Raw genomic sequence first — 24,784 nt, forward strand, 5'->3', positions numbered from 1 at the left:
ACCTGTCATTCTAAGACCACCCTGTCCCCAGCGTGACACAGCTGCAATTTTACTGCAGAATAAACAGCTTTGTCATCTTATTAGAAGTGGAAAAATCTACTGAAATGATCAGCAAATGATAAAATTATGTTACAAGAAGGACTGCTGCATTGATGCTAGAAACAGACTAAATTAGATATGCAATTTCTTTAGATGTTTTCCCATAGTTCCACTTTCAAAATCTACACTTGAATTATCTCCTCGTCTTATTATGTTTGATGAAATTAATACAATTATAAAAAACATAAATAGTAAAGAGCAAAAAGTGGAGTTAAAAAAAAAACCTTAAAACAAAACTTTAACCTACCTGACCTTAATCCGGGTAGTTAATCTGGCCAGGCATTCAATGTACAAAATGTACAATGTACAAAATACAATGTACAAAACAATGTACAATGTACAAAACTCAAGCATTACGTAGAGTAATTTTTTTAACATAGAATTCTTGGTTCAAAAAGTGCTTGGGATTAATGCCAGGAATTTAGAATGGTTGAATTTGTAATAAATGATTTTGAGCAGTAGAGGATCTGCCAACTTTTGTTTGCCGATCCCTCCTCTTTTTTTGTGAACCCAGAAGTGCTCTGCTGTGGGCACTTCCCAGTTCACAGCTGTCCAATTTTATTTAAACAAACAGAGTACTATCTGTACTCAATGTTTGTAAAGAGATCAGGGATGATATTCGATTTTTAATAGACCCCCTGAGGTCTCCATAAAGAGGATCTATCATCTACTCTATGACTTCATATTTGGGCTTGTCAGCCCTGTTTTGATTAGTAAAAAAAAAAAAGAAGAAAAGTGAGGTTAAAAAAAAACTAACAAAAGTAATAAAAAAAGTTTATTGAATACATAAAAACAAAAAAAAACGAACGATATTTGAGCAATTGTTTGAAAAACAGTTGCGCAAATATCAACATAAAAATTAGCAGGCACCATTTTTTCATTTGGCAAGTTGCTTGCAAGCAGTGCCTCTTGTGTATTTTTTCCAGTGGAAAATGTAATGCTGAGAAGGCTAAAGATTATCCTTCTATTAAAGAGAAAAATAAGACAAAATAGGCAATAAATGTAATAGTTAAATTGACTCTAAACCAATTTCTAAATAATAATAATTGGTGATCGCAATAAGGAAAAAAATACACTGATAATATTTAATGAGCTTATTTAGCTTTTACTTCAAAAAAATTCTACTTGTAACTTGTATATCTGTAATAAAATTGTATTTAACCCCTTCACCTCGACAGCACGCAGATATGCACCCTCACTGGACTGATTTTTTTTCTGTGGGACCGCATATTTGTGTATCTTTTGTGCTAGGAGCATGCAGATCGGGGTCTCAGTGGGAGCCCCGGGTAATGTACTAATGAACAGTGCCTGAAACTCCCAGATACGGGTCACCTGATCGCTGTGCTAGCCTCTGATTGGCTATCACAGTGATCAGTTACTGTGAAGACAGCCCCTGTGTTACTCTGTCTGTAAATGGAGAAATTAATTGTATCTCTCTCTCTCATTGCGAAGAGAAAAAAAAGTGTGTGCAAATAAAAATAAAAATATTAATAATAAAAATATATAAAACAAAAAAATAGCTAGTTCAAGGTTTGATCTAGGCTAGTGCATGGTTAGTGTTTGGGTCAAGTAAGCATCAAAGTTTAGAGTCAAAGCTTACGGTCAGTATATTTTAGGTAAGATTTTTTTTCAAAAAAAACATGCTTTAAATTAGTATCAGTGTCAGTGTGTTTCAGGTAGGATAAAAAAAAAAAAAAAAAAAAAAAGCAAAATGCACACTATTGTTTCTGGGCTGTACGTCCAGAGCAGGAGAATTTATTTTGGGTTGTTCTTTGGTGGTAGGTTATGGTTGTAACAAGAAACATACAGCTAGATTTAAAAAACAAAATTTTTTTTTTTTTACTATTTTGGCCCAGTTTTCCTATGATAATAAAAAAAAAATCTGGATATATCCATTACCATTAACCACCAAATAAAAGGCCAATTTGCAATTTGTCCTGGAAAAAAAAAGTATAATCCATCTGGATGCACAAAGTAGTTGTGATGATATGGACAGTTTTACTAACACATGTCAAAATTGCAAAATTTGCGCTTATGCATTAACAGTTGTTTTACCCATAGGTGTGAAGATGTTAAAGATCCACAATAGCAAAAGTAGCGATTAAAGAAATAAATAAATCTGTGCTTACTATTAATTTGTGTGCTTTATTATATAAAATATCATTAACATGGGTTTTACTTACTATATTAAACATGTTTCAACCATATTGTTATGGCAAAAATTGGAGGAATTGTCACTGAAATAATAAGTAAATGGACATAAAATCATTCCAGGTCCACAAGGAATAATAATGTTAAAGTTGTTCCATAATCATTTTATTCATCTTCAGACTGAAGTATGTGAAACTAATCTCTCTTTATATATGGCTACATTTCTTTTTCCTTCTATACATGTTGTACATATATGCCAATGAGATCCTAACTAAACTGTGGAACAGCCTTATATTTATCTACCTTACATATGTTTTTTTCCTTCTTGCGCCAAATAAAAGATTGCATTAGTGATCAAGGACGTAACTAGATTTTCCATTGTCGGAGCCCATAAAAGATGAAATATGAATATCATGACGGGGGATTATAAATGTGATTACACTGAGTGGAAAATATTTTCTTGCAGCAGGGAGGCTCATTGGAACCCACAGAGCATCAAATTGGCAAAGCCACAATATTCACCCTGGTAAAGTGGTCTCTTTGAGGCCAGGTGCATTAATTGAAATAGTCAACTCAGCTTGATGGTACATTTATCCGAAGAAGAGAAATAATTTCCCCTATAGATAAAATTAATATAAAGGGAAATGCTTGTGCCTGAAAATGTCATAATAGAAGGAAAAATTGTGTAAATTATAACTGAAAAATCATCATCAATAATGTTACATTGATATTTTGAATAGAAGGGGGTATTTGTCACAAGTCAATTGTTATGTCACATTAATTAAAATGACTAAGTTAACTATGCTATATCATTTATTTAACCACTTGCTTACTTGCCACTTTTACCCTCTTCCTGCCCAGGCCAATTTTCAGCTTTAAGCGCTGTCGCATTTTGAATGACAATTACATGGTCATGCTACACTGTACCCAAATTAGATTTTTATCATTTTTTTCACACAAACAGAGCTTTCTTTTGGTGGTATTGAATCACCACTGGGTTTTTTATTTTTTGCGCAAGAAAAAAAAAAAAAACTGAAAATTTAGAAAAAAAACAAAAACATTTTTCATAGTTTGTTATAAAATTTAGAAAAAAAAAAAAAAGAAAAAACTGCGCTAAGGTGAAACGTAAAATAAATCATTAATCATATGTGATACTCTTAAGAATGAAGGTTTAGCTGCAGCTTCACTGTGTCACATAAATACAGAAAAACAAAATGAAAAATAATAAGCCGCGCTTAACTCACACAAACATCTAATTGTGCAAAAATATGAAATAAATCATGAATCAATATTAGCATCTATATGTAAATTAATATATACCTATATCATGCATAGTGAAAAACATGAATACATTAATAGCTCAAGCCGTACAACTCATTCCTTGCAATATAAAATTACATTATATAAACCTATTACAATATGAAAAAGGGGAAAAAAACACCCAGTGTATAAACAATAAGTCCGTATATATGAACCACAAGAAACTAATTTCAAAACTGTGAATAAAGTCCTCCACAGATGAACCACAATAATCATAGGAGATCCACTACTGGGTCCAAAGAAATAGTGCTCGATCCACCACCAACATACGATTAAATTTGCCGCTTACCAGAAAAACATGACCCCCCGCTACAGAGGGTCACACAAAACCTATAGGTGTGGATTCGACTTCCAGACAGAAAGGGGTCCTCAGTATTCTCCTAGTTTCACCACTCCAATAGGAGTTATGTAGAAACCGCTCCCAGGCGTCTTCCTCATGGATCCAGAGGGACTCAGGGCAGGGACATCAAAACCATAAAGGAAAAATAGAACTCCAAATAGTGTAAAACCCTTTATTACTGAAGATAAAAAAGTAAAATTGCACTTACAGTGTATGGAAGAAAAAAAGCCTTAAGTCCATTGCGCCGGATCATCCCTTGGATGACGCAATTTTGTTGCGAAACGCGTAGGGCTGAGCGGTACGCTATACATCACCTCGTGTTTGTGACGGTTCCAGGAGAACGGGTCTGTCCGTATGCGTCCGGCCGGCGCAACGGACTTAAGGCTTTTTTTCTTCTATACACTGTAAGTGCAATTTTACTTTTTTATCTTCAGTAATAAAGGGTTTTACACTATTTGGAGTTCTATTTTTCCTTTATGGTTTTGATGTCCCTGCCCTGAGTCCCTCTGGATCCATGAGGAAGACGTCTGGGAGCGGTTTCTACATAACTCCTATTGGAGTGGTGAAACTAGGAGAATACTGAGGACCCCTTTCTGGCTGGAAGTAGGTCTTGTGTGACCCTCTGTAGCGGGGGGTCATGTTTTTCTGGTAAGCGGCAAATTTAATCGTATGTTGGTGGTGGATCGAGCACTATTTCTTTGGACCCAGTAGTGGATCTCCTATGATTATTGTGGTTCATCTGTGGAGGACTTTATTCACAGTTTTGAAATTAGTTTCTTGTGGTTCATATATACGGGCTTATTGTTTATACACTGGGTGTTTTTTTCCCCTTTTTCATATTGTTATAGGTTTATATAATGTAATTTTATATTGCAAGGAATGAGTTGTACGGCTTGAGCTATTAATGTATTCATGTTTTTCACTATGCATGATATAGGTATATATTAATTTACATATAGATGCTAATATTGATTCATGATTTATTTCATATTTTTGCACAATTAGATGTTTGTGTGAGTTAAGCGCGGCTTATTATTTTTCATGTTATAAAATTTAGCAAACAGGTAATTGTTCTCCTTTATTGGTGTGCGCTGATGAGGTTGCACTGATGGGCACTGATAGGAGGTACTGATGAAGCTGCAATGATGAGGCGGCACTGATAGGTGGCACTGAAAGTCACAGAGAAGTGGAACTGATGGGCACCGATAGGCACTGGTAGTCGGCACTGGTAGGGAACACTGATAGGTGACATTGATGATGAGGCACTGATGGGCACTGATGGGAAATGATTGGTAGCACTGGTGGGCATTGATAGGTGGCACTGGTGGGCACTGATAGGTGGCACTGGTTGTCAACGATTAGCAGCACTGGCGGGCACAGATTGGGACAGATGTCCCTGTAACAGAAGCCGGTTACCAGCTTTCTTCTATTCTCCTCATGCTGATGGTGAGGAGAAAAAAAGTCAATAACTGGCTTCTGTTTACTTCCATGATCAGCTGTCATAGGCTGACAGTTGATCACGTAGTTAAGGGCCACTGTGATTGGCCCTTTACCCTGTTCTGTGATCAGTCGAGTCCGAAGGACTCGACAATCACAAAGCATGCCGGTTGGCACTGGAAGCCTGCGCTGTAGCCGTCTTTCATGAACAAAATATCAAATCCAATGTGAATAACACTTTGACCATTAACAGGCTACTAGGTGACTTTGTAGCCACTGCCTTAAAGTATATGCAAACCCAACCAGAAAAATCGAATATTAAAGTTTTAACATGTTACTGAAAAGAAATATTCAATATATTTTAAACTACAACTTTTATTAAAGTAATACCTGGTGATCCTGCCATGGAGGCCCTTGCATCACATGGTCGTTTCAAGCACATTAAGTAGACATGGGCCACGGTTGTTGCCATCTGAAGACCCACCTTGAGGAATGCCATACAGCCATTGCTGCAGTGCATGTCGAGAGAAAGGTCCTGTAAAGAGGTTGCAGGGGATCAGCAGCACTGATATGCAACAAAGGATGAAAAATGTGAAAACAATATTTGAAAAAAAAATTGCATTTGCTTTATGATGCACAGTTCTTTAGCAAATTAAATGCCATGGAATTAGGGTTTACATGACCTTTAAGGACATTGTGGGTCTCCCGTTTACAGCATTTTATAGATTAAATGACTCGTTGTTTAAAAAGAAAAACATGACAAAGTTGAACGGTTTCTAGACACTAAGTAGACATCTTCATCATGCTCCACTCGGCAATAACAACTGATCCTCTGTCATTTTAAATGTATGGTCAGAGCTAGCAGTTCCACCAGAGGGGATTATCTGTGTCTGACCTATCTGAGCTTTACTTAAAAGGTTAACAGTTCATGACTTACTGCTAGGAGAAAACAATTAATAATTCCTTGTGTCCATGGCTGAGATGCAGGAGGCTTTGTCTTCTTAAGGCAATGAGTTGTAATGAGCCTGTAGCACATTGTTAAGACCTGTTTCATTTGTTCAGTGAATGGGGCCAGCAAAAATTATGGTCTGTAGGTGTTTTCCAGGATTCTATTATAAAGGGACCTCCTGACACCAATTAAAGAGATTATGTCATCTACTGAAGAAAGAGTCATTGCCTTATTTGCTAATGCTGCGATTAGTTGTGGCAAGATCATTGGACTCTGTAGGACACTGGGCGATCCTAGTGTAACCACCTTCCCATCTCAATTCCTAATTAACTGTTTTCACTTAACCTTTTGAGTGGTTTCCAATGTGGTTATTTGTTACAAGCAATCCTAGGAAAAGCTCTGTTTTGTATTCATATACCATTGAAACTCCAATAAAGTGAATTTATATATAAAAAAAAATCAATTTCAGGCAAGTAGTGAAACCATATATATATATATATAAAATGTAAAGGAGACAGGCCCAACTGGTATCAAAAGCAGTAAACCATGCACACAATAAGGACACCCATGAACAGTTAAAGCAAAGTCCAGCAAAGCAGCAAACAAAGCTTTAATACAGGAAGACTTAGGACAGAAAGTCCATAACATAAACAAAACCTCTGAGTCTGAGCTACTCACTAAACTCAGGTTAGTTCCTGACTAACAGGGTTCCCCCCAGTGGATTCCCCAAACCAAACACTTAGTGCATGTACCTCTTTAGTGTTAAGTAAGCAGTCAGCCTTTTAATCCAGAAGAAGGCTTTAATAGCAGAGAGAATGAGCCCTGAGTAGCAGTCAGCTCAAATAAACCTCCCCCCCACCCACACCGCCGCCACCGCAGTGCTTTGCGCCCCGAGCCCACCCCCTTTTTGCAGCCTTGGGCTGTAATCATGTGCTTCTAACAAAACAAAAAAAACATTGAAATCCATGCGTCCGACGCCCTGCATGAAGATTAGGGGGCCAGATGCCCTGCATTACGGGCCACCACTGCTAGTCAGTACCAGTGTTCAAAAGTGTATTTGCTTTGGAAGAAAAAAATCGCCTCTAACATTGGGTGTCCTACATGTGTGGATGTTGCTGTATTATGTAAAGCTTTTAGAATAGTTTTTTTTTGTATAATCAGTATTTATTGCAAATTAACAGAAACATGAAATACAAGACAAATTCAACATCTCTTTTAAGTGCAAGACCCTTCGGCCTCAGAAAAGCCGCCCAAGGGTCAGTTTGACAGCATGTAGGTTGAACAAACAGACATACATAAGGAGGGAGGTTACTAAATCAGGGAGAATGTCGTGGGCGTACTTATAGTGGGTAGACTGGTGATAACCAAATAGTTGCAAGGGCGATAACAGCTAAGTAGGCGTTGGGACTGCTCTGGCATGAAGAATTATCTGAAGTGTGGACACCATCCCGTCGCTGGGGTAGAGGGGGGGGGGGGCCAACGGCCTCCAGCTAGCTGCCCTCCACCGCCTGCGTATCCCGGGAGTCCCGTCATCACCACAAAGGGTCGGCCAGAACGACTCAACTTTCTAATTACAGAGAATCCCGCCCGGAAGCTCCTGGATTAAAAAAAGGGATCTCAGCCCACCATCTACCAGCTTCGGTGTATCAGGCTTCCACAACATTCGGGCCGAGGAGAGGTTAAGATATAAGAAAAGAGGGAGAGGAGGAGAGGAAGAAAAGATAACAGAGGGTATAAAGAAAGAACAACTGCGTACGCAGCGGGTAGGGGAGGGGTATACTGGGAGAATTAGAATAGTTTTTTACAATTTACAATGGGATGCCTTGAGACTTTCCATAATTTTAAGGGTGCCTTGATTGAAAAGGTGACGGAACACTGAACTAGAGTACCTGGAGGAAACCCATGCAGGCACAGAGAGAACATTCAAACTTTAGTTAGGTAGTACTGTGGTTGGAATTCGAACCAACGGCTCTAGTGCAGAAGTGCCGTCCTAAGATATGGCTTCATATTTTGTAATAAAGATGTACTGAATTGTTTTTAGATATATTTTTTGTGTTTGAGTTATATTTGGTGCTGGAAAAGTCCCATACACCCATGATACAATTTGTTGGATAGACTATTTTTGGGATGTTGGCATCCTAGTTGTCTTGAATCACTAAAGTTACCTTCTGCCTGGGATAAGTTGTGAACCGACTGTATTGCTTTTAATAAATTAAAACTCAAGAAAAATGTAATGTGTTGCATTTACCATGCCTTACATGTGGTGGCTGCATCAGTTTTTTCATGCTTTTTCCTTTAATTAAGGCCCTGTTCACACCTGAGCATTTTTCAGCTTATAAAACGCTCAGTGCTGAAGCTGAAAAACTCTCAACAAGCAAAATTCCATTAATTTCAATGGCTCCTGTTCACATATGAGCATTTTGTCACCTGAAGCTCAGATAAGTACATGAGCTTCTTTTTTGCAGATTACAAGCATTTTTGGCCCCATAGACTTCAGCTTGGACAATAGAAACACCTGACTTGAGTAGAAAAACACTTTTTCTTTCGTTTTCTAAAGTCGTTGCAGAAGCGGAGAGTGCCGTTGGGTTTCGGTACCAACGCGATTGGACTTAACCACTCGCTCTGCGACTCCTCAATGACATCAAGCTTGAGCATTCTTTTGACCTCTTCAGACACTGCCACTCTATGAGCTTCTGGGATACGGTAAGGCTTTAACCAAATTTTTGGGTTCAGTTACAATGTCATGCTCGATGACATTGGTGGGACCCGGCAACCTTGAAAACATGTCCCTATTTCTTTGAAGGAACTCTTTTGCTTGCTGGGTTTGGGGCCTAGTTAAGGTAGCCGCCACCTGCACCAGGTCAATCCCTGCATGGTCTCCTGACTGCACGGATAACCACCGTGGATACCTGCTCTCTGTCTCTCCAGGGTTTCAACAAATTTACGTGATAGATCTGGTAGGGTTTTCTTTTCCCTGGCTGTTGTACCTTGTAGTTTACCTCCCCCACTTTTTCTACTACCTCAAACGGACCTTGCCCCTTGGCCAAGAACTTGCTCTCCACTGTGGGTATTAGGACAGCCACCCGGTCTCCTACTTGAAACTGTTGATATTTGCAGATCGGTTATACACCCTTCTTTGGGCATCCTGAGCCTTCTGCATGTGCTCCCTCACCAGCGGCATCACCTTAGCCACCCTCTCTCACATTTAAGAGATATGCTCTACTACGGTTTTGTGCGGTGAGGACTCAATTTCCCATGTTTCCTTTACCAGATCGAGCAACCCCCGGGTTTTAACCTCAGCCTTCACCTCTGGCCAGTAAAACTGGTCGGTTTTCCTGGCCCCTGTTTTCTCTGCCCCCGAGTGTCCTCCCAGTGCCGCCCCACTATAATGTCATGTATTAAGCTTCTCACTACCCCGACCTCTTGTGTCACTGAGGTATGGCCATAGGACTCAGTCAACGAAACCTTGGTGTCCCCATGGATGCACACTACGCGCAGGGTTTTTCTTACAGGGCCAAGTCTCCCAATCATCCTGGCATGTACAAGTGTTACCATGCTACTGGAGTCCAGTAGTGCCCTGGCAGGAATGTGGTTCACCCACACTCGAACCGTCCTGCAATCGGATCCAGATGAGTGGCGCAGACTATTTGTACATAGAAGGAGCTTCTCCGACCACTCCTGCAGTCCATAGGCTCCTCCTGAAGTGGGCAGTGCGCCCGGGTATGTCCCCAGGACCGACATCGCCAACACTGTAGGCCTCCCATTCTTGGGACAGGAACCACCCTTCGAGGTTCTGCAACAGACAATGCAGTTTTGCGGGTCACAACGTCTGGCGGGGCTTCTCTCCTAGGTGCTGTGGCTGGTCTGGTTGCCCTTGGTGTGGGTTCCCGATGCTTAGCAGGCCCAAGCAGGTCCTCCACTATGGTGTACCTTTCAACCAACTCAACCAGCTGGTCAGCGGTTGCAGGGTCTCCATGGCTTACCCAGCACCGTAGGTCATTTGGCAGGGACCGTAGGTAGCAGTCCATCACTACTCCTTCCAACATCTGTGGGCCTGACAGTTTTTCTAGCTGCAGCCATTTTTTAACCAGCTGTACCAGTTCATGTATTTGGGACCTGGGTGGTTGGTCAGGTTTGTACCGCCAGCAATGCACCCTCTGAGCCCAGGCGGCTGTGGTCACTCCTAGCTGGGCCAGGATCTCTGCCTTCAGATGCTCATAGTCGCTTATGTGTTCCATTGGGAGGTCAAAATAGGCCTTTTGCGGGTCACCGGTGAGGAAAGGGGAGATAATGCCAGCCCATTGGTCACGGGGCCACCCCTCTCTCTCCGCTATCCTCTCAAAGGTGGTAAGAAAGGCCTCTACATCATCACTGGATGTCAGTTTTTGTAAAAAATGGCTGGCCCTCACAGACACCTGGTTGCCAGCGGTGACAGCCGTTTGTTCTCGTCCCTGAGCCAGCCGTTGTACTGCCTCCTGCAAGGCAGCCACCTGTGCTTGAGTGGACTCCTGCTGAGTGGTAAACTGGGCAGCTAGCAACCGTGTGCTTTCCTGCTGTGCAGCTATGGCCTGTGCCAGGGCCTGCTGCTGCTGAGCCATTGCTTCCTCATGGCGACGGTTTGCGTCTGCTGAAGCTTGCTGCTGGGCCACCGTGGCTTGTGCCAAAGCCCTGATGACCTCCTCCATGTCTTTACCTGCTTCTTGCAGCGTCTGAGCTGACTTCACCCAAGACATGCCATTTGTACACAGTCTCTTTTAAATGTCAGTTTTTGGTTTTAAACGGTTTTTGCTGCTCCAAATGCACTTTTGCCCACATCCAAAACACCAGTTGTAAACTTTGGGGATAATAGCTCCGTGGGACCAAGTGCATAAACCGTTCAAAGGTGAAAACCAAAAGATTTTTATTTATAATTAAATCAAAATAAGGCTTTCTTCAGCACACAGATCAAAACGTAAATTAAAGTCTGCTTATCTTCAGCACAAAAAAAAACAAGAATTAAAGAAAACACCTACAGTTCCATAGCCGGGTCTTCGCCCCAAAGTTTTTAGAGTCCTTATAGAAATCTTTTGCAGCCTCCAAAACAGCAAGACAGCAACACAGCTCATCAGACAGGTGTTAATCTCCTACTCCTCCTCCCCACCACCTCTTCACTACTTCCTGTCTTATGAGATGTCTTCTTGGAGGCCTTTAACCACGTGTGCAGAATCCCTGTGGTCAGAGAGGTAGGCTCTTTCCCACCCAAATGTCACTTCAGAGCCCCCCAAATTCCGGGTCCCAACTATCTCTCTCTTAATATAGAGAGGACCGTGAGTCAGTCCTCTCCTGATGACTATACCCGGAATTTCTTACCCATTTTGGGTGACCCCCTGAAGTCTACCGGTACTCCCTTAAAGGGACCACAACCTGAATACTGGTGCTACATAGCACCCATCCAGGACCCAACCTTGGCGTACTGTACAATATATATTTCAAGAATAGAATGCACTCCAGAGGTTTTGTTAGAAAGAGAGATGTTAGCTGAACATTGCACTTAGATTCAAAGAGTGTAATTGTTCTTTCAATGTTGATATAACATACATGCTCATCAATGCTGCCTATCAGTGCCATCTATCATTGCTCATCAATGCCGCCTACAAGTACAGCTCATCAGTGCCCATCAATGCTGCCTATCAGTGCTCAATGCCCATCAGTGCCACCTACCAGCGCCCATCAATGCTGCCTATCAGTGCTCATCAATGCTACCTATCAGTGCCTCATTATCATTGCCCATCAATGCTGCCTACCAGTGCTCATCAATCCCACCTATCAGTGCCCATTAGTGCCTCCTTTAGCGCAGCCTATCAGTGCTCATCAATGCTGCCTATCAGTGCTCATCAATGCTGCCTATCAGTGCCCACCAGTGCAGCCTAGGAGTGCTGCCTATCAGTACTCATCAATGCCGCCTATCAGCGTCACCAATCATTGCTCATCAGTGCCGCCTACCAGTGCAGCTGATCAGTGCAGCAAATTAGTGCTTATCAATGCTGCCTATCAGTGCCACCTATCAGTGCTTATCAAAGCCACCTATCAGTGCCTCCTCATCAGTGGCCATCGATGCTGCCTATCAGTTCTCAATGCCCATCAGTGCTGCCTATCAGTGCTCATCAATGCAGCATATTAGTGCCTCCTATCAGTGCTCACCAATTCTACCTATCAGTGCCCATTAGTGCCTCCTATCAGTCCTTATGAATGCCGTCTGTCTTCCAGCATGGCTCTGAGCTTAAAGCGTCGCTCCCATGGAACAGCTCATAGCCCGAGAGCCGGCATTGATAGGTTTCTCTCTCACAGGGAATGGGAGAGGAGACAACTGATCTGCTCTATAGGAGAAGGAGCAGATCGGCTGTCCCCTCTCCCATCCCGTGAAAGAGAGGAATGAGGGGGAGGGAAAGCTATCAATGCAGGCTATGACATCACTGGTTGCTAGATGCCAGGTGGCTCTAGCAACCAGTGGCCAGGAGTAGAGTCAGGTGGAAGCAGAGCCGGAGCCAGCACTACAGTGGCTCAGTCCATCCCTGCCCCCTGCATTCCAGACTGCTCCCAGCCCCAGTGTCTGTTTCTTTTAATTGGAAGGAAGCCAAAGGTGGGCCATGGTGGAATGGCCTGGCTGAGCAATGGGTAAATAGCAGACTGGAACAGGCAGGTACTGGCTGGCAGCAGACACGTGATTAGCAGTCAGGTGAATAGGCACTGGCTGGTAGTAGGTAGATGACGAGCAGGTGCTAGCTAGTCAGAAAGCAGGTGATAAGCAGGCACTGACTGGTAGCAGGTAGATGCTTAGAGCAGTGTATGGAGGAAGTGCGGAGTCAGACATGCTGGGTTAGAGACAAGATGCAGGCCAAAGTCGTTATCAGATCAGCAGGATAGTGGCAACAGGAGCAGACAGAAGCTGAGGTCAGGAAGAAAGCCAAAGTCAGTGTAGGCAGAGTTCAAGGGATGGTCAGGACAAGCCGGGTCAGTAACTGGCATCAGATGCAGGTAACGGGTCACAGATCACACAAGAAATCCTGTAGACAACACAGCACTGAACCTGGGCACTGGCTCAGTTTAAATAGCCTGCCTGATGACGACATTTGTGACAGATGTACATCTATTGGCACATGATTGCACATGCGAATGTTTACAAGCTTACAGATGTGTGTGATGAGCATGCAGATGGGTGCACATGAGCATGTGCATGCCTATATGTTAGCCTGCATCTGAGCATAGAAATTCATCTTGAGGAAACATCTTGCCTGCTGGTATGCCCTTCCTGACAAGTCCAAAGAAATTAACTGAACATTACTGATGGGGCTGATAAATGCAGAGAGCACAGGAAGGTTCTAGCATGATCAACGGGTATTTTTTATTGAACAGCTATAACATAACGTTTTCAATAGCGTATTTAAGAGAACAAAAGGTAGCAAATAAGAGAAGTTTATTGGTAGGGTTCCACACACGTTAACTGCCAGGAGGTCTATTAATATATCTGCAAATAATTGATTACTTTTATTTTTCCATCCATGCCATTATTGCAGATTGGGGAATCAACTGATTATCACTTGTTCAGCCCGTGGGTTAAATGACAGAAAGCTAAGCCATCTATGGCCAGCCTCAGGGGCACATTTAGCTATTTTAGGCAATCCTAACTCAGCATCAAAAAACTATTATTTGAATAAGAATTCCATTAATTCTCATCCAGAGCAACCAATCCGACTCTCTGTTTTACTCTCTCATAGTTCAGTAGAAACATTAGAAAACGGGCTGTAGCCATAATATTCCAGTTGTATATGGCAAATTTTTCATTTATCTGGCATATGGACATTTGACATGAAGGCTATATGTTTGCTGAGTTATATATCTTATAAGCATATTATTCAACTGATAAACATTTTAAGAAGAAGTCAAGTTATATTTGTTCGCTTAAAAGTATATTAGGACTGTAAAATACTGTATCCTTACCTTCAAGAAAAAAGTTTTCCATTTTCTAATTGTGTTAAAGAGGCTCTTCATCCCCTAGGGTTAATTTTAAAATTAAACCTCTTACCTGGTTTTCTGGAGTGACTTCAATGCTGTCATCTGGTGAAAGCCTCTGTACTGCTTAGTCTTGTGCCACCATCTTTTTTGTGACATCATCAGGATGGCTCTCTCTTCCGGGTCCTAGCTGCCTGCCTCATGATAATGTTGATCTGACCTGAAGCATCCTGGGATCCATGAATTTGGCACCGTAGGAGGCTTCAGGCTGGGGTGGGCATCATTCTGGGCCTAAGTCAAAAAGTTGGAAGCACTTGCTGCACTCTGGTCAAAAAAGGATCACACACACACACACACAGACACAATTTTCTGAAAGGGGAAAAATGAGCCTGATGAATGAAAGGTAAAAAAAAGTGAGTGAAGTTCTTTAATGACAAATGAAAAGATGAAATATAAATCCAGGTTAATTCAAGAGTAGAAAGCATTTCCTCCACTGGGCCTTAGCAATGTATGCCTGTGTTCTATGGAAAGAGCTGCCGTTTGACACTAATACCTTAATGACATTAGAAACTGGGTGTCAAGTCAAGCCATCAAGGAAATACCTTTACAAGTTGATACATGATTAGCGAGCTAGGTAACCTAATACCTTGCCAAGGTCTCTAGTCAGCTCAGTGATTTGTCACATATAAATCATTTATTCCATTAAACGTAAGCACATTCATAAATGGTGACTCCAAAGAACAATGAATCTAGTAATAAGAGAGGCTTCATTTTGTTCAGGTTGTAACCCAGACTGCAGTCTTTTTTATTTCTCAGTTTTGCAGTCTTTCTTCGCCAATGTTATTCAAAAGAGAAACTATAACTGTAACAGTTTATGAAGAGGGGGGTTGTTTCCTTTTGCTTTTGAATACAGAGCTACTCAAGCAAGTGTTTAAATGCAAAACACAGCAAAGGCTATGTTTGGCCTGAACATTGTGAAAGGACCTCAAAAAAGCATGCTGTGTCCACCAAAACACAATCAAAACTGTGCCTGAGAACAATTATCAACTTCATACCATTAAAGTAAAAGGCAATCTGCAGACTTGTGTTTAAATGTATGACTGTCTACATAAGCTCCCAGAGACCGTGGGGTAAGGGAGACTGGTAAAGTGTGTCTAATAGTATTTGGCAAAAAAAAATGACCAAATAAATGACTATGTTTTAGGTACATTCATTAACCACTTAAAGCATTTGTTAACCCCCCCAAAAAATGGATCCAACTCCTTTAAAGCATGTTATATGACACAGTGCTTGTCCTGTGTTATTTGGCCCTCTGTAACACCAAAAATCCTGGCTGATACTGCCAGTTTCTCCCATCCCTCTGTAAACTGACCACGGTGTATCATGGCTGCTGAGACCAGACACTGTGGTCAGTTTACGTGCCTCTGTCATTAGCATCCTGCTATCTGCTCTCCTCTCTGCTCCTGTGTCCTCCTCCCCCTCCCCTCTCTGTCTGTGTGTGTGTAAGCCACCCCTCCCCCTCCTGCTGCCTTCATAACACTAACCTGTATACACCATCAACACTGCCTCCTATTGCAGTGTCCCCCTCTGTGAATTATTTATGAATAAAAATGCTGTAAATACCTAATTTAAGAGCAGAGATTGCGATCAAATGACTAACCAGCTTTCTCCTCCTCCCCTCCACACTGACATCAGCAGAGGAATCTCAGCCCCACCCGCTGCATCTCTTAGAACCCCCAAGCATTATATATTTTTTAGGAGAGACCCTAGAGAATAAAATGGAGATCATTGCAACACTTTATGTCACACCATACAAGCGCAATTTATTTTGAAAAAATACACTTTTTTAATAAAAAAATAAGAAAACCGTAAAGTTAGCCCAATTTTTGTATAATGTGAAAGATGATGTAACGCTTAACATGTCATGTTTTACAATTGTGCTCGTGGAATGGCGACAAACTACGGTACTTTGAAATCACCATAGGCAACGCGTTAAACTTTTTACAGGTTACCTGTTTAGAGTTAGTGGAGGTTTTGTGCTTGAATTATTGCTCTAGCTGTAACAATCACAGACATACCTCACATGTGGGGTTTGAACACTGTTTCACATATGTATGTGTGACTTTGTGTATACGCACAAGCTCGGAGGGATGGGGCGCTCTAATTTACTTTTTTTTTCTTATTTATTTTACTTTATATTTTTTATTTTTACACTGTCCCTTTAAGAAAAAAAATTATCACGTGTAATAGAAATAAGCAGGACAGGGCCTCTTAAATGCGAGACCTCAAGTCTCACATTTACACTTAAAAGCAATTTTTAAAAAACAAGTCATTTTACTAGTACACAAAAAAAGGGCCCTTTGTGTGACATTTGACGTCGCTTGGGTCCTCCAGGGGCATAGTCGAATGGGGGCCATCTTGCACTCAATCAACTTCCTGCCCATTTATCCAGGGGGTCGTATCGTTTCCCCCTTACCAACGGCTCCGGTAAATCAGAGAAACAACTGGAAAGCAGCAGGAGAGTGGGGGCACCTCTCCCACTGCCTATAAGCCCTTGTACACACGGTCGGAGATTCCGACAACCAAATCCGTTGGACTTTGTCCGTCGGATTTTGTCCGGCAGATCTTGTCCGAAACTGTTGCATACACACGGTCAGATGAAGTTGTCGGAAAATCAGAACGTGATGACGTTATTTCGTTACGACGGGACTACGTTCAGGCTAGTAGCCAATAGCTTTGGTCTAGGAATTTGATCTGAGCATGCGTGGCACTTTGTCCGATCGGAATTCTCTACACATGATCGGAGTATGTCCGATCGGAGCATTTTGTCGGAAAATATTTCCGGCAAGTTGGAAAATTTGGTCCGACGGATATTCCAACAGTCCGATGCAGACCACACACAGTCAGAATATCTGACAAAACGCTCCGATCGGACACATTCCGTCGGAATCTCCGACCGTGTGTACAAGGGCTAAAAGTGATCCCGTGGTGAATCCGCTGCTAGGATCACTTTTATCGGATGTTTTAAAAAAAAAAAATACAGCAGTTATGGCAGCTAACTAACAGTTTCTCAAACTTTTTTTTTTTTAGTCAATGCACTTTTCTACACAATCTCGAGGCACTCCATTCAAAAGTATAAAAACTAAACTAACAACAGCATCCACACAAGCAGCACCCCAGGGCTCAACAAGGAAGTCCTAAGGTCACCAGCATCCTTCTATTCAACCTGTGATGTCACTGGCTGTGCAGCTGTCCTGCAGGGTGCCCAAGGTTGTAATGCTCAACAACAAAAATCTTTGGGCTTGTAGGGAAACAAAACAGGCTTGATTTACCCGCCAACTTGTTGACAATTTTTGGGCAATATTTAGGCATTTCACCAAGGCATCTCTAGCGAGAAGGCACACTGCTTGAAAAAGGCTGCTTTAGAATAACAAATGTCTTAGCAGTGGGTTTTCCCTTAAAGCCAAACTCCACCAAGATATAGAAAAAAAAACACACCAATAAATGCAACAATGTATTTATTAAAGCTAAATTCCAGCTCCTTATTTCCCTAGTATGTGTATGAGCCCATGACGTTCTCACATACGATGCAATGTAAGTAATGACCTCAGAGAGGCCAAGACCAGATGACTAGCGTAGAGGTACAGCTTTGTGGAATCAGTCATATGATGGGGGAGTGGTGGCCGGTGGTAATTTTTTTTTGGGGGGGGGGGGGCAACAAACAGTACCACTACTCCCTGGTTGGGTTTGGAGCACTTATACCATCTATGGTGGGCAGCGCTTCTCATGGGCTTCACCGGCGGCTTCCCCTGCTTGACGGCAGCTTCCCCTTCCCGTGCTCTCTGCGGGCATTGCATCCATTTCCTCCCTCCTCCACGGTGGCCAATTGAAACTCTTCTCTTTTCGGCCAATCAGAAAATGGGTTTTAGACCCACTTTTGATTGGCCAGTTAAGAGAATCATATTAATTCGCTGTTGTAACACCTGGGTGGGCTCGTAGCACAATGCTCTGTGCCTCAAGCCCACCCTATTTTGAAGCATATTAGAGCCTCTGGCTCTAATCAGGTGCTTAAACCCCCCCCCCCGCGGTAATTCATGTGCCCGGCATCCTAAAAATGGCTGGATGCATGAATATGGGGTGGGCGCTGTGGATAGAGGGGGCGCCGCCCTGATGCCCCTAATGGGCAGGCCATCACTAGACAGGGGGAAGTCTGTGGGAGTGAGAATTAAAGCAAGTATTTCTGATTATTTCTTACACCTAGATAAAACAAGCAATTAGTTGTTGCTGTGTGTGTGCGTAGAGGGAGGAGCTAAAAGTTACTTTTGTGATGAGTGAGGTAGAGCCTTAACCCCTTGGGGCCTAGCACACACAAATATGCGCCCCACTGAAGTAGGCTTTTTTCTGTGGGGGCACATGTTTGCATATCTATCTTTGTGCTCATCGCATTAACGATCGGGTCACCTGATCGTTGCAATAGCCTCTGATTGGTTGCCATAGTGATCACTCATTGTGAAGCCCGCCCCCACATTTTCTCTCTCTGAATGGGAGACAGGAAAAACTGTGTGTAAAAGTAAAAAATATATATAATAAATATATATATATATTATATATATATATATATATATATATATATATATATATATATATATATATATATATATATATATATGTATATATAGACACACTATCTCACAAAAGTGAGTACACCCTTCATATTTTTGTAAATATTTTTATTTATCTTTTCAATGTACAGCTTGTATAACAGTGTAAATTTACTGTCCCCTCAAAATAATTCAACACACAGTCATTAATGTCTAAACCACTGGCAACAAAAGTGATTACACCCCTAAGTGAAAATGTCCAAATTGGGCCCAAAGAGTCAATATTTTGTGTGGCCAACCTTATTTTCCAGTACTGCCTTAATTCTCTTGGGCATGGAGTTCACCAGAGCTTCACAGGTTGCCACTGGAGTCCTCTTCCACTCCTCCATGATGACATCACAGATCTGGAGGATGTTAGAGACCTTGCACTCCTTCACCTGCCATTTAAGGATGCCCCACAGATGCTCAGTAGGGTTTAGGTCTGGAGACATGCTTGGCCAGTCTATCACCTTTACCCTCAGTTTCTTTAGCAAGGCAGTGGTCGTCTTGGAGGTGTGGAGGTTTGGGGTCGTTATCATGTTGGAATACTGCCCTGCCACCCAGTCTCCGAAGGGAGTGGATCATGCTCGGCTTCAGTATGCCACAGTACATGTTGGCATTCATGGTTCCCTCAATGAACTGTAGCACCCCAGTGCCGGCAGCACTCATGCAGCCCAGACCATGACACTCCCACCACCATGCTTGACTGTAGGCAAGACACACTTGTCTTTGAACTCCTCACCTGGTTGCCACCACAACACACGCTTGACACCATCTGAACCAAATAAGTTTATCTTGATTTCATCAGACCACAGGACATGCTTCCAGTAATCCATGTCCTTAGTCTGCTTGTCTTCAGCAAACTGTTTGCAAGCTCTCCTGTGCATCAGCTTTAAAAGAGGCTTCCTTCTGGGACGACAGCCATGCAGACCAATTTGTTGCAGTGTGCGGCATATGGTCTGAGCAGTGACAGGCTGACCCCCCCACCCATTCAATCTCTGCAGCAAGGCTGGCAACACTCATCCGTCTATTTCCCAAAGACAACCTCTGGATATGACGCTGAGCACATGCACTCAACTTCTTTGGTTGACCATGGCGAGGCCTGTTCTGAGTGGAACCTGTCTTGTTAAACCAATGTATGGTCTTGGCCACCGTACTGCAGCTCAGTTTCAAAGTCTTAGCAATCTTCTTATCGCCTAGGCTATCTTCATGTAGAGCAGCAATTCTTTTTTTCAGATCCTCAGAGTTCTTTGCCATGAGGTGCCATGTTGAACTTCCAGTGACCAGTATGAGAGAGAGAGCGATAACACCAAGTTTAACACACCTGCTCCCCATTCACACCCGAGACCTTGTAACACTAACGAGTCACATGACACCGGGGAGGCTGTCTTACATGTTTCATCATAAGATGTCTTCCCGGAGCTGCAGGAGGTGATTTGGAATACACAAATGCATGTAATCCATAGTATCAGGTCTGACACTTAAAATTGAGTGGAATCTCGTTTAATGTTTTAAATAAACTTTTTAAAAAATCACACTGTTAACAGTTACTGCTGATTGTATTGGTTACATTAACAAACGGACCATAGGAGGAACGAAGGAGGATTGGGACTGTCACCAGTATACTTACAGCGCTATGTGGCCCTGAGTGGTCTTGTTTTGAGGTGAGAGGCTGGGGGAAATAAAGGGGTGCACAGAGCACTGAAGTGTCCATTAGTGGTGGAGTGTCACAGCTTTGGTGTTTTTCTATATTTCGATCTCACTGCATGGAGATTGTTTGGAATTACACGGCTTCAGTTTACACTTTTTGAACTGCACATTTGTTCATCAAGATCACATAGTTTGCTGTGCTACATGGACTTTTCTGTATACTTGTTTATGGACTCTTTTTTTTGAGGATTACACGGATATGATTACTGCACAACTTCATCTTATACGAGTTGTTTATTGCACTTTATGAGATTTGCACTTTAATAATTGCTTGCACATTGCACATTTATTGTATAGTTTACGTATTGCTTATTTTGCATTTTATTTATTTCATTAATTACTGTCAAATTGATTTTTCTTAGTCGGGTAGTGCCACATAATATTTTTATTATAATTCTTTTGATAGTGTAGAGATCACTTTATATGTTGGCAGCTCCTCTTTATTTACTAATTAATAATTGTTTTCAGTAGGGATATTAGTAAGGGTAGTGTGCATTAGTACCTTCTTTTATATTTAGACTATACAATATTGCTTACAACATTGCAAAATTGCTTCTCTGCTGTAGTTCCCTAGAGAGATACATTTAAACCTACCATGTTAGCAGGCCGTACACGCTTCAAATCTCGGCTTGTTCAGCAGGAACTAGCTGAATTTACCAAGCTGATCGATCGATCAACTTGGGTACAACCAGCATGTCAGGTTTTACCTACGATTATCTCTAGTGGCTGCTATAGTCACGAGTAATAATCTTCTCCTGGCGGGGATGGCTTCCCCCGACCTCCCACTGGGAGAAGACAATGGCGTAGATGGAGTAGATTTCTTTCCTGCAAAACATGGTTGCAGAAATAAAATTTGCTCTGTATTGCTGGCCTTAGGGTTTAGCGTTTCTACCTTTGCAATATGGATCATGCTATCTGATGGAAAATTTTAAATAATACAACCTACTACCTAGCGATGCATCCATGTCCTAATGGTTTAGTGCAGAAGATCTAGCTTTTCTGTTCTTTTCAAACATGTTTTCAAATATGTTAGTTACAAACCTCTTTTCTTTTGACTGTAAAAATTTCAGCACAGGCCCACTAAAGAATAACCACAAAGGTGTCAATCACAATCTCTTGTTAAATAAGATGCTTTATTATTATATAGTAATAATGTGGTTGAGATCTTAAAAGGAGAAATACAGCAAAATCTTGTTTGGCTGTATTTCTGCTGTGGATCACAGTTCATTCTGCACTCCTGTGACCCATTTTCAGCAGACATTGGGCTGAAGCCCGCCGTCGGCTAATGTCACAGAGATGGTCCAGGCTCAGTCAACATTGTGACAATGGAGTTGGGATCCACCCCAACATGCCTGGACTGGCTCCTGGCTCAGCCTCTCAGCGAGCCATTGAGAGGCTGAGCGGGTCGCTTTCCACCACAGTCAGCAGCTCTCTGCTCAGGGAGCTGTGAGAACCGTGTAATCGGCGGTGTTAGATGGCTCGGTTGTCAGTGTTAGAACCAGCGGGGTACACATGCAGCATCGGACTGATGCTGCATACACTTAGGTAAGTAAAAATGTGCAAAAAAAAAAAAGTCCATATTCTGTTTTGAAACTTCTGAAGTCTCTGTCACAATTGCCATTGACACAAGGTAAATTCAAACCAAAATACTTTTGGTGACCTGAGGCCTGGAAAACCTATAATCATATGTAAGAAGTATATGTTTTAACTGACATTTTTTAAAGATTATATGGGAAAAAAAATCTATAAACGTTTAACAGAGCAAAAGCATACATTTTAAATAACAACAATGGCATCTTATAACAAAAATTCCAATTCGTAGTAATCAATCAATACTCACAGGGTGTGTCTGCCTACGCACCAGGAAACCTAGGGACGATGCCTTAAGCCTCATACACATGCTTAGATTTTCAAATGACCGAACATGGTATGCTAGTCTCATGTTGAAAGTGAAGAGGTTACACACAATACAAAAAAATTCGTACGACAGAATACAACGTCAGAAGTGACGTAATGTGTTGAATCTTTTGTATGTATTCTTTCATTTCTGAGTATGCGTACAAAAACCGTACTAATGAAATGAAAATCAGACGTTGAGTTCACATCCCACAAAAATCTTATAGTCTGCACATCCATCTTTTGCCTGACAAAAAAAGCTAAATCGGCTGTCGAAAGCACCGTACTAACAATCCGAAAACCGGCAGACAGCTCTTTGTACAAATGTTTCCATCCAATTTTTGTATCGTGTGTACGGAATGACTTTAGGACTTTATAAAGTAGATTTGTTTTTTACTGATAGGAAGGGGTGAACTGAGAGATACCTCTCTACCTCAATTTGTCATTGAACTCCTCTCCTCTAAGCCCTTGTACACACGGTCGGAGAATCTGTCGGAATGAGTCTTATCGGACCGTGTCGTCAGATAATCCGACTGTGTGTGGTATGCATCGGACTGATTCCGTCCGAATTTCCGTCCGACCCAATCTTCCAACATGTTGGAAATATTTCCCGACCAACTGGGCCGGACGGACCTAATCCGATCATGTGTAGAACATTTTCATCGGACCAAGTGCCACGCATGCTCAGATCAAATTCCTACATCAAAGCTATTGGCTACTAGCCTGAATGTAGTCCCATCGTAACGAAATTACGTCATCACGTTCTGAAAGATCGGATTTTTCGCCAACTTGGCCCAACCGTGTGTATGCAACAGTTTCGGACACAATCCGTCGGACTAAATCCGACGGGCAAAATCCGACGGATTTGGTTGTCAAAATCTCCGACCGTGTGTACGTGGGCTTAGAGGCTCTGCCTATACTGCAGTAAAAGGCTAAAGGAAAATCAATTAGAGGAAGTACAAAAAGGAAGCATAGGGGTTCTAATCAACTGATAGAAATCACCCTAATCTATGCTCCTAAATTCAATCTATTACTTCCATTCTTCCTGGACTTAAAAAGCATCCTGATTGCAATAAAACACTGACTGCTGGCCACAGACAGCAGAAAATGCAGACTCCATCATCTTTGGTGGAGGATAGCTCACATTTATCATACAAAGTTGGACTATCATACCAGCTAGTACAGTAGAGGTTAAAGGGGTTGTAAAGGTAAATGTTTTTTCACCTTAATGCATTCTATGCATTAAGGTGAAAAAACACCTGACAGTGCTGGCGCCCCCAGCCCCCCGTTTTACTTACCTGACCCCTCAAAAGCTCGCCCCCAACGTCCTCTTCGCCACTCAGACTGGCCACTGATTGTCAATCACATCCAATGACGCGGCGTGCCGTGTGATACAGCCAGCAGCTATAGCTGCTGGCTGTATCACGGGAGCGCGCCCACAGGTGCTTCTCACCATGCGAGGGAGCTCGCATGAACGTGAGAAGTGCCTGCGGGAGGAAGCAGAGACAGCCGCCGAGGGACCCCAGAAGGGCAGGTTCGGGGCCACTCTGTGTAAAACGAGCTGCACAGTGGAGGTAAGTATAACATGTTTGTTATTTTTATACAATAAAATAAATACCTTTACAATCCCTGTAAGGGAGATTGACAGTTATTTTGTGTTTCTTCCATTTGTGAATAATCGCGCCAACTGTTATCACCCTCTCACCAAGCTGCTTGGCGATGGTCTTGTAGCCCACTCCAGCCTTGTGTAGGTCTACAATCTTATCCCTGACATCATTGGACATCTCCTTGATCTTGGCCATGGTGGAGAGATTGGAATCTGATGAATTGCTTCTGTGGACAGATGTCTTTTATATAGGTAACAAGCTGAGATTAGGAGCACTCCCTAAGAGAGGGTTCCTAATCTCAGCTCATTACCTGTATAGAAGACACCTGGGAGCAAGAAATCTTGCTGATTCATAGGGGATCAAATACTTAGACTTGTGCACAACGGAAAATTTTGTTTAGTTTCGGTTCGTTGTCATTCGTAAAATACATCATTTCGTTCTGTTATATTCGTTATGTTACGTTAATACGTTTTCGGACAATTCTTTATTATTCGTATAGTGTCGAATTCATTCGTTCGTATTCGTTGAAATTCGCTATTTATGTATGTATATTCATGATAATGATTCGTAGTTTGGAAAGTCATTTGTTTATTGAATCTTTTAACACACACAATGATAACGTCTCTTCTCCTTGGCTCAAATACAA

This window comes from Lithobates pipiens, unplaced genomic scaffold, assembly GCF_037356315.1.
Source record: "Lithobates pipiens isolate NorthernLeopardFrog02 unplaced genomic scaffold, aLitPip1_a1.2 Scaffold_30, whole genome shotgun sequence".
NCBI classification, from domain to species: domain Eukaryota; kingdom Metazoa; phylum Chordata; class Amphibia; order Anura; family Ranidae; genus Lithobates; species Lithobates pipiens.